Here is a 13,221-nt window from a genome sequence, read left to right on the forward strand (position 1 = left end):
GAAAAGAATATGATTTATGATAATAAGTAGAAAAAAGCATTGCTTTGGGGGAAAAGGAAAAGCTAACTTTATTTAAGGAGTCAGTATAGGTTCTAGAAACAAAGTAGGTTAAATTGTTAAACCACATTATAATGGAGATTGTATTTCCAAGCAGAGGAAATATAATGACCATACATATGGGGCAAGAAAGAATGGGGCCCCAGTGTTGTCCAGCATGGCTAGATCTTAGGGGTCTTAAAGGGAAGGAATGCTGGTCAGGCTATAGGCTGAAGTCTTATTGTAGATAGGGTCATTATGAACTGGCACAACGGTGTTCTGTTGAGGGAACAATGGACGGTGACATCAGGCCATGCTCTGCTCACCAGGCTGAGTGCCCTGGCTCTGTGCTATGTCACCCTAACGAAGGGCAATCTTTTGTAATGTATGTCAAACTGTGCTGTCATCCAGACTGGATTACACAGCTGCCTTTACCCCCTTTAGAGGAGCGTTTCAGTTTATCAGAGGACAATGGCCTACCCCAGTAGGGACTATGGAAAATTCTTGAATCTCTTATCACTTTCAGTTTTTTACTGACGTATATAAAAAGAAAAGACAGAAAAGTTCCAGAAGATAGTAATGGATCATATCATATCATATATGCCTGGGTAAGTTCTTGAAAATTGTAATGCTCAAAACATTTGTTAAATTAATGAATTTATATTGAACTTCTATATGTGTAAATAGTAGAGAGAATGGATTCCCCAAAAATGTAAGGGGCAGTAATGAATCACAAGCAGCTTAGGATGTATTGAGATATACTGAAGCCAATGAGTATATTCACTGGACAAAAGATAACAATAAACATGTATTAAGACAACTCGGAATTTAGAAACCCTCAAATTAGAAAGTGCAAATTCTGCAAGAATATTTTACGGCCAAATTAAATAAACTAATGAAGGCAGAGAGAGGTCTTTATGAATGAAAACCTGTTGAGAGACAGGTCCTTACGAATCAAAACATGTTGAATGAAACAAAAGTTAATGTCAAGAAACGGAACATAGAGTCAAAAATGGGATCCCTAGAGAACAACAACATCTAAGTTGTCAAGGAAGATATTCTGGATAAATAAATAAATAAATAAATAAATAAATAAATAAATATCTAAATCTAGGGCAAAAAATAAAAGGTCTTGAATGAGAGAGAAGAGAGATTTTCTTTTCTTTCTTTTTTTCTTTTTCTTTTTTTTTTTTTTTTGAGAAGAAGTCTAGCTCTGTCGCCCAGGTTGGAGTGCAGTGACTCAAGCCTGGCTCACTGCAACCTCCGCCTCCCAGGTTCAAGTGTTTCTTCTGCCTCGGCCTCCTTCGTAGCTGGGACTACAGGCACCTGTCACCACGCCCAGCTAATTTTTTGTATTTTTATTACAGATGCGGTTTCACCATGTTGACCAGGCTGGTCTCGAACTCCTGACCTAGTGATCCGCCCACTTCAGCCTCCCAAAGTGCTGGGATTACAGGCGTAAGCCACGACACCCGGCCAAGAAGAGAGATTTTCTAAAGCTAGGGAAGGTACAGCTCTGAAGAGAGAGTGACCAACAATTCCAAATGCATCAGGGAAATCAAGTAAGTTTCAGATGGAAAAGCCTCCGTTGGTTTTTTGGAGAAGTCATGGGTGATCTTAAAAGGAGTAATGTCGGTGAAATGGTAGCAATAACCCATTCACTACAGTGGGTTTGGGACTGAAATAGACAGGATCAAATGAAGTCTGATCAAATGAAGTAGATCAAATGAAGTCTACTCTTAGAAGCTTGTTGGTTGAAAGGGAAGAGAGAGCATCAGTTTTAGAAAAAGAGTCTGGGAAAAGGCTTTTGTTGTTGTTTACCTACTATGAAACAGCCTTCAACATTCTTTTTTTTTTTTTTTTTTTGAGACAGAGTCTTGCTCTGTCGCCCAGGTTGGAGTGTAGTGGCGCGATCTCAGCTCACTGAAACCTCTGCCTCCTGGGTTCAAGCGATTCTCCTGCCTCAGCCTCCTGAGTAGCTGGAATTACAGGCGCATGCCACCATGCCCGGCTAATTTTTGTATTTTTAGTAGATAGGGGGTTTCATCATGTTGGCCAGGATGGTCTCAATCTCTTGACCTAGTGATCCGCCCACCTGAATCTCCCAAAGTGCTGGGATTATAGGCGTGAGCCACCGCGGCCGGCTGATATTCTTAATATGCCGAGAGAAAAGAGTCAGTAGAGACGGGCTGGCCGTGGTAGTTCACACCTCTAATCCCAGCATTTTGGGAGCCAAGGCGGGCAGATCACCTGAGGTCAGGAGTTCAAGACCAGCCTGGCCAACATGGTGAAACCCTGTCTCTACTAAAAATACAAAAATTAGCCGGATGTGGTGGTGGATGTCTGTAATCCCACCTACTCGGGAGGCTGAGGCTGGAGAATCGCTTGAACCCGGTAGGAAGAGGTTGCGGTGAGCTGAGATCATGCCATTGCACTCCAGCCTTAGGGGCAGAGTGAAACTTCGTCTCAAAAAAAAGAAGGACACAATGGACTTTGGAGACTCGGGGGAAAAGGTGGGAAGGGTGTGAGGGATAAAAGACTACAAATTGGGTTCAGTGTATACTGCTCGAATGATGGGTGCACCAAACTCTCACAAATCACCACTAAAGAACTTACTCATGTAACCACACACCACCTGTTCCCCAATAACTTGTGGAAATACATTTTTTTTTAAAAAAAGAAATGCCTGTTCAAGGTTTTATCCTAGTAACAAATGCTATGCAAAAGGAAAGGAAGGCAGCTGCATACAGTGTGAATATATTCCCAACACCCAGGCCCTTTGGTAGACCTTGCATTACCTAGGGCTCCTCTCCGACTTGAACTCACAAACTAGAGTCTGTCTGATTTTGTTTGGAAAGAAGTTAGAGCAATAACCTGGAGGCAAAAAGCCTTTGCTTCCTGCTGTTCAATTGATGTGGCAAAGGAGCAAGGAGTTGGACCCTACTAGTGTAGCTCTTTCAAATGTGGTTCTTTGGTACTTTGAGGATTACTGTGGATCCTCTATTGAACTTCCTATATGTTAGGTTATTGTTGATATTACTGATATCACGTTTGTGGTAGCTTTCTTCTATTCATGTTTTTCTCTACTGGTTTTTCCTCTTTCAGGAATTTCTCAAGATAATATGGTGCTCTTATGGTAACACATGTTGCTTTATAGAACTTTTTTTTTTTTTTTTTTGGAGACGGAGTCTCACTCTGTTGCCGAGGCTGGAGTGCAGTGGCGCGATCTCGGCTCACTGCAACCTCTGCCTTCTGGGTTCAAGCAATTCTTCTGCCTCAGCCTGCCGAGTAGCTCGGATTACAGGCATGCGCCACCACACCCAGCTAATTTTGTGTATTTAGTAGAGACAGGGTTTCACCATGTTAGCCAGGCTGATCTCCAACTCCTGACCTCAGGTGATCCGCCCGCCTCGGTCTCCCAAAGTGCTGGGATTACAGGCGTGAGCCACCGTGCCCGGCCAATATGGGGCTCTTATGGTAACCGATGTTTCTTTGTAGCACTCTTAAAGGTTATTTTCTGTCATTTCAGTGGAGTTTGGGGTGTTAAAAAATTATATAGGCATACTGAGGCCATTATCTTGATGTAATCCCTATTGGGTTTTAAATTGAAGAAATAAGTAAAAATAATTACGTTTGTCTCATAAAGGAAAAATACTACTACTAATAAATGCAATATTCAGGTGTATATAAAGCAAAAAAGAATAACTTTCCTTCCAAATCTCCTGCTAACCGTACTCTCTTATCCAGTAGAAATGTTTCTCTGCGATTTACTATATTCCCTTGCATATTTTGTTTCCATGCATTTATAAGTGTATACATGTGATATGCAGTTTTTTTCTTGCAAAAACTAGAATTTCTCTATTACAGTTTTTTCTGCAATTACTTTTTCACCTAAGAATATATGATAAACATCTTCCCAGATCAGTACATATGAATGAGCTCATTCTTTTTATGGCTGCATGATATCATTGAGACGGAAATACTATAATTTACTATATCAGTTCTCCAAGTGATGAATATTTAGGTTGTTTTGAAAAAGCTTATGGTTTAATTCAACATCTCAAATAGTTATTAAGGTGTTATATGTATCAGGGGTGTCAAATAACATCTTATATCATAACAGAAAATATTATTAAACTATTCAGTATGAAAAATGAAGACTATTCCAGGAAAAGTCATTTAGTTGTCTCTGTTATGCTTAGGATTAAAATTATTAGGCAGAAAAAACTAAGTAACAGTGGCCATGGCTGAGCATGAAAGCAAACATCACATTAAATATTTGCTTTCCATGGGTCATTTGAGGTTCTATCAACTCTAAACACATTGCCTTAAACTGTTGAAAATCTAAAAATAGTTATACTACTGCTTTCCTTTTTGTTCCTTATTCATCTCATATCAGTTTACCTGATGTGAGATGTTTTGTTCTAATATTTATTTAAGCACTCTCTGTGTGCCAGGCGTACTAAATCTTTAGCCAGAGTATTTTGCTTAACCCATACACCATCCAAGAAAAGTGTTATCCCCATTTTTAAATTAGATTTTGTTCAAATCCTAGCTCTGTTCTTTGTTAGCTCTGTGGCCTTGTGCCAGTCATATAACTTCCCTGAGCTTTGTGTTCCTCATAGAAAATAATGAGAACCATACTCTAGTACTCAATCATTTACAAACGTTTATTGAGTTCCTACTGTGTGTCAGGCACTGAGTAACAAGGTTGTTTGAAAGATTCAATGAAATCATACTTCTAAAATTGTACCTGGCACAAAATATGCTTTCAAATGATAAATATCAGGTTGGTACAAAGGTAATTGTGGTTTTTGCAATGTAATAGTAATATTTTTTTAAATGTATTTATTTATTTATTTTGAGACCAGATTATGAAACTGGCTAATTTTTGTATTTTTGGTAGAGACAAGGTTTCACCATGTTGCTCAAGGGATCCACCTGCCCTCAGCCTCCCAAAGTGCTGGGATTACAGGCGTGAGCTACTGCGCCTGGCCTGTAATAGTAATACTATTATTGTGGCTAGAAAGACACCAACCTTGAATTTGAACGCAAGTCTACATGAGTCCAAGGCCTCCTCTTTTTTCTTCATGACTCCATGTTATCTTCCCAAAACCAAGGTCATGTGACCATACCTGTAATTCACCATTTGTTTCACTGGTTTTTGCAATCTAAATCATACGGTTCTTTCAAGGCTAAAAAGTAAATCAAGCCCACCATAGTTTTTATGCTGAGGACTACTACCACAAATCATTTTTTACTTCTCTTATTTGTTTTTTGTTTTTGTTTGTTTTTTTTTTTTGCGCTGTGCACTGCATGATCTAGTTAGTTCTCCATGGGTTGTCATATATTTTTTCTCTAAGCTATAAAAGTTAGCCGGCACTATTCACAATAGCAAAGATTTGGAACCAACCCAATTGTCCAACAATGATAGACTGGATTAAGAAAATGTGGCACCTATACACCATGGGATGCTATGCAGCCATAAAAAATGATGAGTTCATGTCCTTTGTAGGGACATGGATGAAGCTGGAAACCATCATTCTCAGCAAACTATCACAAGGACAAAAAACCAAACACCGCATGTTCTCACTCATAGGTGAGAGTTGAACAATGAGAACACATGGACACTGGAAGGGGAACATCACAACCGGGGACTGTTATGGGGTTGGGGGAGGGGGGAGGGACAGCATTAGGAGATATACCTAATGCTAAATGACGAGTTAATGGGTGCAGCACACCAACATGGCACATGTATTCATATGTAACAAACCTGCACATTGTGCACATGTACCCTAAAACTTAAAGTATAATAATAATAAAATTAAAAAAAAAAAAAGAAAGAAAACTCCACCAAAAAAAAAAAAGTTATCCTGGGCTAGCATAACAAACAAATACACTGGGAGACTTAAGCAACAGAAATTTGTTTTTTTCACAGTTCTGGAGGCTAAAAGTCTCAGATTAAGACCTGGGATGGTTGGTTACTGGTGAGCATTTCCTTCCTGGCTTGCAAATGGCTCCTTTCTCCCTGTGTCTTTATGTGATGGAAAGAGAGAGAGGCAGAGAGCTCTCTGGTGTCTCTTCTTATAGGACACCAATGCTATTGGATCAAGGCCCCATGCATATGATCTCATTCGCCCTCAATTACTTCCTTAGAGGCTTCATCTCTAAATACAGCCACGTTGGAAGTTAGGGCATCAACATATGAATTTGGGGGAGACACAAACCTTCAGTGCATAACCAAGTGCCTTCTTAAATGTATCTTGTCTTTCAAGACTTCAAGCAGAGAGATAGTGTTGCATTTTTTACTTCTATGTTTCTTGCAAAGGGCTTAGCTGTGACTAGACATGTAGTAGACTGAGCAATATACAAATGAAATCTATTTTACAAAATTTGCAAATCAAAATAAGTGGAAGGACAATCACTATGATACATGGGTTCATGGATACTAGTATGAAAGAGGTCAGTGATAGAAGACTGAAGAAAGGGCAAACATTTAAAACTTCTAGGCTCTTTGACATTGAAATATATATATATACATATATATATATTTTTTTTTTTTTTGAGACGGAGTTTCACTCTTTTTGCCCAGGCTGGAGTGCAATGGCATGATCTCATGATCTCAGTTCACCGCAACCTCTGCCTCCCGGGTTCAAGCGATTCTCCTGCTTCAGCCTCCCGAATAGCTGGGATTACAGGCATGTGCCACCACGTTGGGAAAATTTTTTGTATTTTTAGTAGAGATGGGGTTTTTCCATGTTGGTCAGGTTGGTTTTGAACTCCCGACCTCAGGCAATCCGCCTGCCTCAGCCTCCCAAAATGCTGGGATTACAGGGGTGAGCCACCGCACTCGGCCTGACATTGAAAAAGATTAATGCCAATGCCCATGATGTTACAGTAATAAAATTGGGAAGGTGAGTGTAAATCAGCAAGAGTAAACATCAGTCTACTAGTATTCAGAGTTGTAAATAGCAGGAACATTACAGTTCAAATGGTAACCACCATTTCCCAGAAAGAGGAATGCTTTTTTTCCCACTAGAATCTTGGAGTTTGCTTGTTATTTTTAACTGATTATCAGATGGTTTCCTCACCAGGGCCCATGTTGGCGAAGGTAGTAGGGCACTAAAGCCAAGCATAACCAGAATTTTTTTTCTTTTTTCTTTTTTTATTTTTTGGAGACAAGAGTCTCACTCTGTCACCCAGGCGGGAGTGCAGTGGAGTGATCTTGGCTCAATGCAACCTTCACCTCCCAGGTTCAAGTGATCCTTCCATCTCAGCCTCCCGAGTAGTTGGGACCACAGGCATGTGTCACCATGCCCGGCTAAATTTTTTTTTTTGTATTTTTAGTAGAGACAGGTTTTCGCCATGTTGCCTAGGCTAGTCTCAAACTCCTGAGCTCAAGCAATCTACCCGCCTCGGCCTCCCAAAGTCCTGGGATTACAGGTATGAGCCACCACCCCGGCCAGGATTTTTATCTTCAGCAACACATCACATCTGAAACTCTGAACTGCAAACACCTACCTGTATAACTTTTCATAAGAATATAAACACATATATTTACTTTTCTATTTTTATTTTTGTATAACAAATTATTTGACTATTCTCCCCAAACAACGCAATGTGGTCAATGGGTAAGAGATCTCTTACAGCAGTGAAGAATTTGGTGATGGGCACCTAGTGGAGTGAGTGAGCTGGCTGAGAATGGGGGCAGGAACCATGGAAATAACCCTGGATTCAGAGTTAGAATCCTGGGTTCTTGTCCTAGTTGTCACTAATCAATGGTGGTGCCTAGGGCAAGCCACTTCAGTTTTCTGCTGTGCCCTAGTTTTTCTGGTTATAAATCGGGACAATAAGGCTTGCCCTACTTATCTCATTCATTTGTTGTGAGGGTCATACGAGTGAATGTGTGAATGTGCTTTTAAGACAAAAAGCCATCCACAAACGCAGTGCATTTTCATTTTTTATGTTGTCTAGTGAAACTATCAAATAAACATGTAGTTGGATGATACTCCATCTTTGACGGCTGTGGATTATACAAACAAACATAATAAATTGCTAATATTATACCCTCAAATTTTATTTCCAGTATGAATTGATAGAGGGATAAAAACAGTTGTATACAGATGAGGCTAAGAGTATGTTAGAAAATGATATATTAGACACTGATAGCTTTAGGAGATGTTGAGATAAAGATGTAATAGCAAATGTGCAATCTAGATCAGTTAGTCTAGCATTTGATAAAATAATAGTGAAGTTGAATGCTTTGCTACAGTAGTTATTTTAAAATTTAACCTGAGAAAGTATAAAAGTAAATAAAATTTTTCATCATTAGAACTATATCCTTCCTTCGTTTCTCTCTTTCTTTCTTTCTTTCCTTCCTTCCTTCCTTCCTTTCTTTCTTTCTCTTTCTTTCTTTCTTTCTTTCCTTCTTTCTTTGATACAGAGTCTCACTCCTGTTACTCAGCCTGGAGTGCAGTGGCATGATCACAGTTCACTGCAGCCTCTACTTCCCGGGCTCAGGTGAAACTCCCACTTCAGCCTCCTGAGTAGCTAAGACTACAGGTGTGCATCACCACACTGGGCTATTTTTTTGTATTTTTAGTAGAGATGGGGTTTTGCCATATTGCCCAGGCTGGTCTCCAACTCCTGGATGTAAGTGACCTGCCCTCCTCAGCCTCCCAAAATGTTGGGATTACAGGCATGAGCTACCACTTGCAGCCAGAACCAAATATTTTTAATTGGAAAAGACCTTAGAGAACATTCTAACCCAAACTCCCGTAATTTTGTAGATGAAAACATGGAAACTCAGCTTGCTTGTTCCTTGTCAAAGGTCACACATCAAAGATAGTGGCAAGATTAATCTAATATTCTGGATAATCAGAGCTATCTTTGAAACCATTTTTCAATCCCAAAGTGAGAGACTCACTCAAAGTGGTAGCTACATTAAGAATCTGGGATTCCAAAGATGGACAAGATGGACAGTGCTGGCATGGCTGGGCTGGGAGATAAAATGAAGCTTATGGATAACCAGGTGTAAAGACAAGTTGGTTGAATGATCCACTCCAATAAAAAGATAGAAATGGGTCAATTAAATTCTAAAGGAAAAAATAAAGTATCTGAAGGGAGACCTTGAGCTGAAGGCAATGTAGACACAAAAAGTAAATACCAGAAGTTAGGACAGGCTAGCCAAAATAGGTTTGGGAACAAGGGCAACAAGAGAATCATGATACTAATTCTAATGAGTCTCACTCTGTCACCCAGGGTGGAGTGCAGTGGCACAATCTTGGCTCACTGCAACCTGGACATCCTGAGTTCAAGTGATTCTCCTGTCTCATCCTCCCAAGTAGCTGGGATTACAGGTGTCCACCACCATGCCCGGCTAATTTTGTATTTTTAGTAAAGATGGGGTTTCACCATTTTGGCCATGCTGGTCTCAAACTCCTGATCTCAAGTGATCCTCTGGCCTTGGCCTCCCAAAGTGCTCGGATTACAGGCATGAGCCACTGTGCCTGGCCTCATCATTTTGTTCTTAAAATATATTTTAAAAAAGAAGATAGAAACTGTTATCCCATTTTAGGGAGGAGGAAATGGAGGCATAATGGGAGAGTTGGAGCTTAATTAACCTGCATAAGTCTAAAATCCACATTCTTTACTACTATGGTCTATGAACTCCAAAATAGGAAAAAAGAGAAGACATACACTGGATTTGGCAAGACCAGTCTTTGATCCATAGGCTTGTTGTTAAGGGTGCAGTGTATGGCTCCCAAAAGCTTTCAAAGCATTTGAATATAATATCCAGAACCTACATCCAACTCTTGTTTCAAAATTATAGCTTAGCTTGTAAGTTATCATCTTGCACTAATTCTGGGTCATCATATGTCATAGTTTTCTTTGTAATGCAGATGTGATAAAGTGGCAGTAGAGAGTCACTGGACATCGGCTTGCAATTAATTCCAGTGGATTGACGTTTATACCAAACTGCAATCAAAATAATCAGGTCATTTGTATACTAGTTAAATATTTACAAAATTATAGAATCAGAAGTCTATCAAATGTTGATATATGTGTTTAGAATAACCAATACCCATTCATTAGTTCTTTCAACAAATATTTATTGAAAATCTACTGTGTGCCAGGCTTTGCTCTAGGAACCAGGGATACTAAAGTTCCTGCTTTCATGAAGTTTATATCCTAGTGAAGTTGAGAAATAATATGTAAACAGGTAATAACATATAATAATTTTAGATAGTAATAAATTCTGTAAAGAAGATAGAAAATTATGATATGAGGGAATGTGATGGGAGCAGGAAGAATTTTAACCCTCTACCTGCCCTCCCACCACTTCTTTAAAAATCCATGAGGGTCTTCCTTTCGTAACTGTAGAATATTCCTCTGAATTGGGTTTAAAACAAGCCTCAAAAAATATACTCGCATTAGAGGGAATATTAAATAAGCATTGTCCATATGAAATAGGACTAGCCCCAGAAAAACCATGTCTTGGTTCTGTGTGACCGAGGGACCCACAGGAGTAAAGTGCACTTGTCATTTTGCACTTCTTCATTGGCCATTTGCTGCATTCTCTTTCAGGGTAACACAACCCTGGGATCCCAATGAGCTTTTGAAGACTGATGAAATAACTGACTGCTGTGGTCTGGGTAGTTCACAAGGAAAGGCACAGGACATAAATTTTCCATGTTTTATCATATCCATCCATAAAATTAGGCTAACAAATTGGTAATATAAACTGGCATTCTGAAGTTATCATCAAGAAACTCCCAATATTGGCTGGATCATTTTCATAATGTTGCCATTTCATTTTCATAAGCAAAGAGACCCCATTTGGAAAATAGTGCCTCTTATGCTTTATCATGTAAATGCAAACCACTGTTGAAGTTGAGACACATAATGCTATGGAAGTGTGGAGACCTTGTTTTTGCAAACTGACAGATCCTATTGTGTCTCTCTGATTAATATGGAAGTGATGAATGCAAATCTTATGACTTCATTTGATATCAGCTATGGTAAAAATTTGACTCATAATATTGTTTTCATGAAAAAAATCATTAAGAATCAAGTTTGGGAGAATAAGATTGGGGATGGGGAGAGAAGTTGTGAGGTAGGAAGGGAAAAGAAATGTGAAGAAGAGTCTTAAGAAAGTCAGCAAAAAGAGGGACCTGTAAGGAGATTATTCAACCTTTGGGCATTGATTATGTGCATATGTATCTCTCTTCTAAAGAGAGGTCTTTGTATCAGATTGACATGGAAACCTGGATGTATACCACACTCTTCTGTGGAAGGTGCTTCTTTTACAAAAACAGAACCAGCAAGGATAGTCTACTTTGAAAGATGTCATTTAGTTTGGGCCAAAATTACCCAGGCTTCAGTTGAGAGAGCTGTCCCAAGTGTTTTTTCTTAGAACCAGCACAAGAAATGTATTTTCCTTCAGTTGGTTCAAAATCCCTGTGGGATAGAGGCACCATCAAATGCAGATTGACATCTATTTGTAGCACAACCAGAAAGACAGTTTCATTCTGAATTATTTAACATGGCAACATTTTGCACATATAAATCATGTCCAGCTTTATTAGATTAGGCCAATTGAAGAAATATATACACCTGCCTGTCATGTAAAGCCCTTTATCTTTGGGAGTAGACTTCCCAGGGGGACATCCCAGGAAGTAAATTGAATACTGAGTGGTTTATTCAGTGATGGGGCCTGAATTGAAAATTGAAATTCCTGCATGGACATCAAATTCACATCAAAAATGAGAATCTAGTTTATCTCTTTTGGTTACCAGGGTACTAATCACTCTAGAAATTTGGATTTACATGACTATGGCCCCTCTGTGCACTTTATGTTGGAGCTGGGCCCTGTCAATGTGATAATGTTCATAAGGCCCTTTGAGGTCTTCAGATGAAAGACATTCTACAAACACAAACTATCACTTGCATAAATCAATCAAGTAGCTTGATATTATTTCTCTCCATCTTTGGGTTTGCCAGAATGAGACAGAAGATAGCAAATGCTATGCAGTGAGATGAAAGCATAGAGATTAATAGGCGACTGCTTTGTAATCAGATAAGGCATGATGATGCACAGTTGATAGACCTGATTTCTATTACAGGAAAAAAATACACCCAGGGTTGTTCTCATTGCATTCACAAAATCTCAGAGGGCGATCTCTTTCCTAAAAACAAGCTGCATCTTAAATAACTGCACCATGTTAAAGCTCTTCCTAATTTAAGTTCAGAAAAAAAAAATCACTTACTGCCACATATGGGCACAGCATTGAGAAAATGGGATTTTATTTCCTCTCCCTCTTACTCCCCCTTCTTAGACCCAGTGCCATTATTTTGGAGAGCTGAGAGGTGGAGAATGAAAAAGCCATTGGTCTCAGTTTTCCTGCCACAATGGCCTTTTATGAGAGGGATTAGATACGCCAAGAACTGGTGCAGCATTCACTGGTGCCCCGAACGACAATCTGGAAAAAAGACGATAAAAATCAGTTTGTCATAAGGTTAAATCACCAAAGACTTCCTAGATTGGTTTTTCAGATTGTTTTTTCTTTGGAAAGAAGATAAAAAAAAAAAGAAAAGAAAGAATTATGGGCTAAAAGCTGATTTTTTTTCTTTTCTTTTTTTCCCCTCAGTGCAAGATGTAGCATTCAAAAAACATGTTGAGTGAGTTGAAGCATTAAAAAGATCAGTCTTTGGCTGTTGAATGAAAGACTGTTGTGTGTGTGACTCACATACTAAATGGAAACCTGCCTTCAAAGCCTATTTTACTGCCTAATTATATATACACAAAATGTAGCTGTCTGTTTCAATCAAATCATAGGAAAAGGAATAAAACTCCCCTAAAGATGCAATTTTCATGGTTTGTCATAACCTTAGAAACACTGCTAATGTAAAAGGAGGAAGTACAGCTGCATGGTCCAGATAAGGTTCCAGTAATTGTTTTTCTTTTAATTATTACTTTATAAAGACATTATACCTCCTACTCCGAAGAAGAAAAATTAATGTCCTCTGTCTCTTCTTTTTTTTTTTTTTCCCTCCCTTTCCATTTTCACACCAAGCTTGTTGATATGCATTTGAGCTGTGGCTAGAAGCCAGCGTAGCTATGGAAATAATATTTAAGTAACCACCATAACTACAGGCTTTCAGAGGGTTTCAGGGAGGAAACCT

The 13,221-nt window shown here is 39.1% G+C and overlaps 1 long non-coding RNA gene across 2 annotated transcripts in view; it reads left to right on the forward strand.

The window, feature by feature from the left end:
• Window positions 1-332: 332 nt before the first annotated feature.
• The window catches only part of LOC129059522 (uncharacterized), a 45,904-nt gene continuing 33,015 nt past the window's right edge, over window positions 333-13,221 (forward strand). For both annotated transcript variants that reach the window (XR_010140019.1, XR_008525481.1), the window contains exons 1-2: window positions 333-644; window positions 1,404-1,602. This is a non-coding gene — a long non-coding RNA (uncharacterized LOC129059522). The remainder of the gene's footprint in view (window positions 645-1,403; window positions 1,603-13,221) is intronic.

This window comes from Pongo abelii, chromosome 4, assembly GCF_028885655.2.
Source record: "Pongo abelii isolate AG06213 chromosome 4, NHGRI_mPonAbe1-v2.0_pri, whole genome shotgun sequence".
In the NCBI taxonomy this organism is placed as follows: domain Eukaryota; kingdom Metazoa; phylum Chordata; class Mammalia; order Primates; family Hominidae; genus Pongo; species Pongo abelii.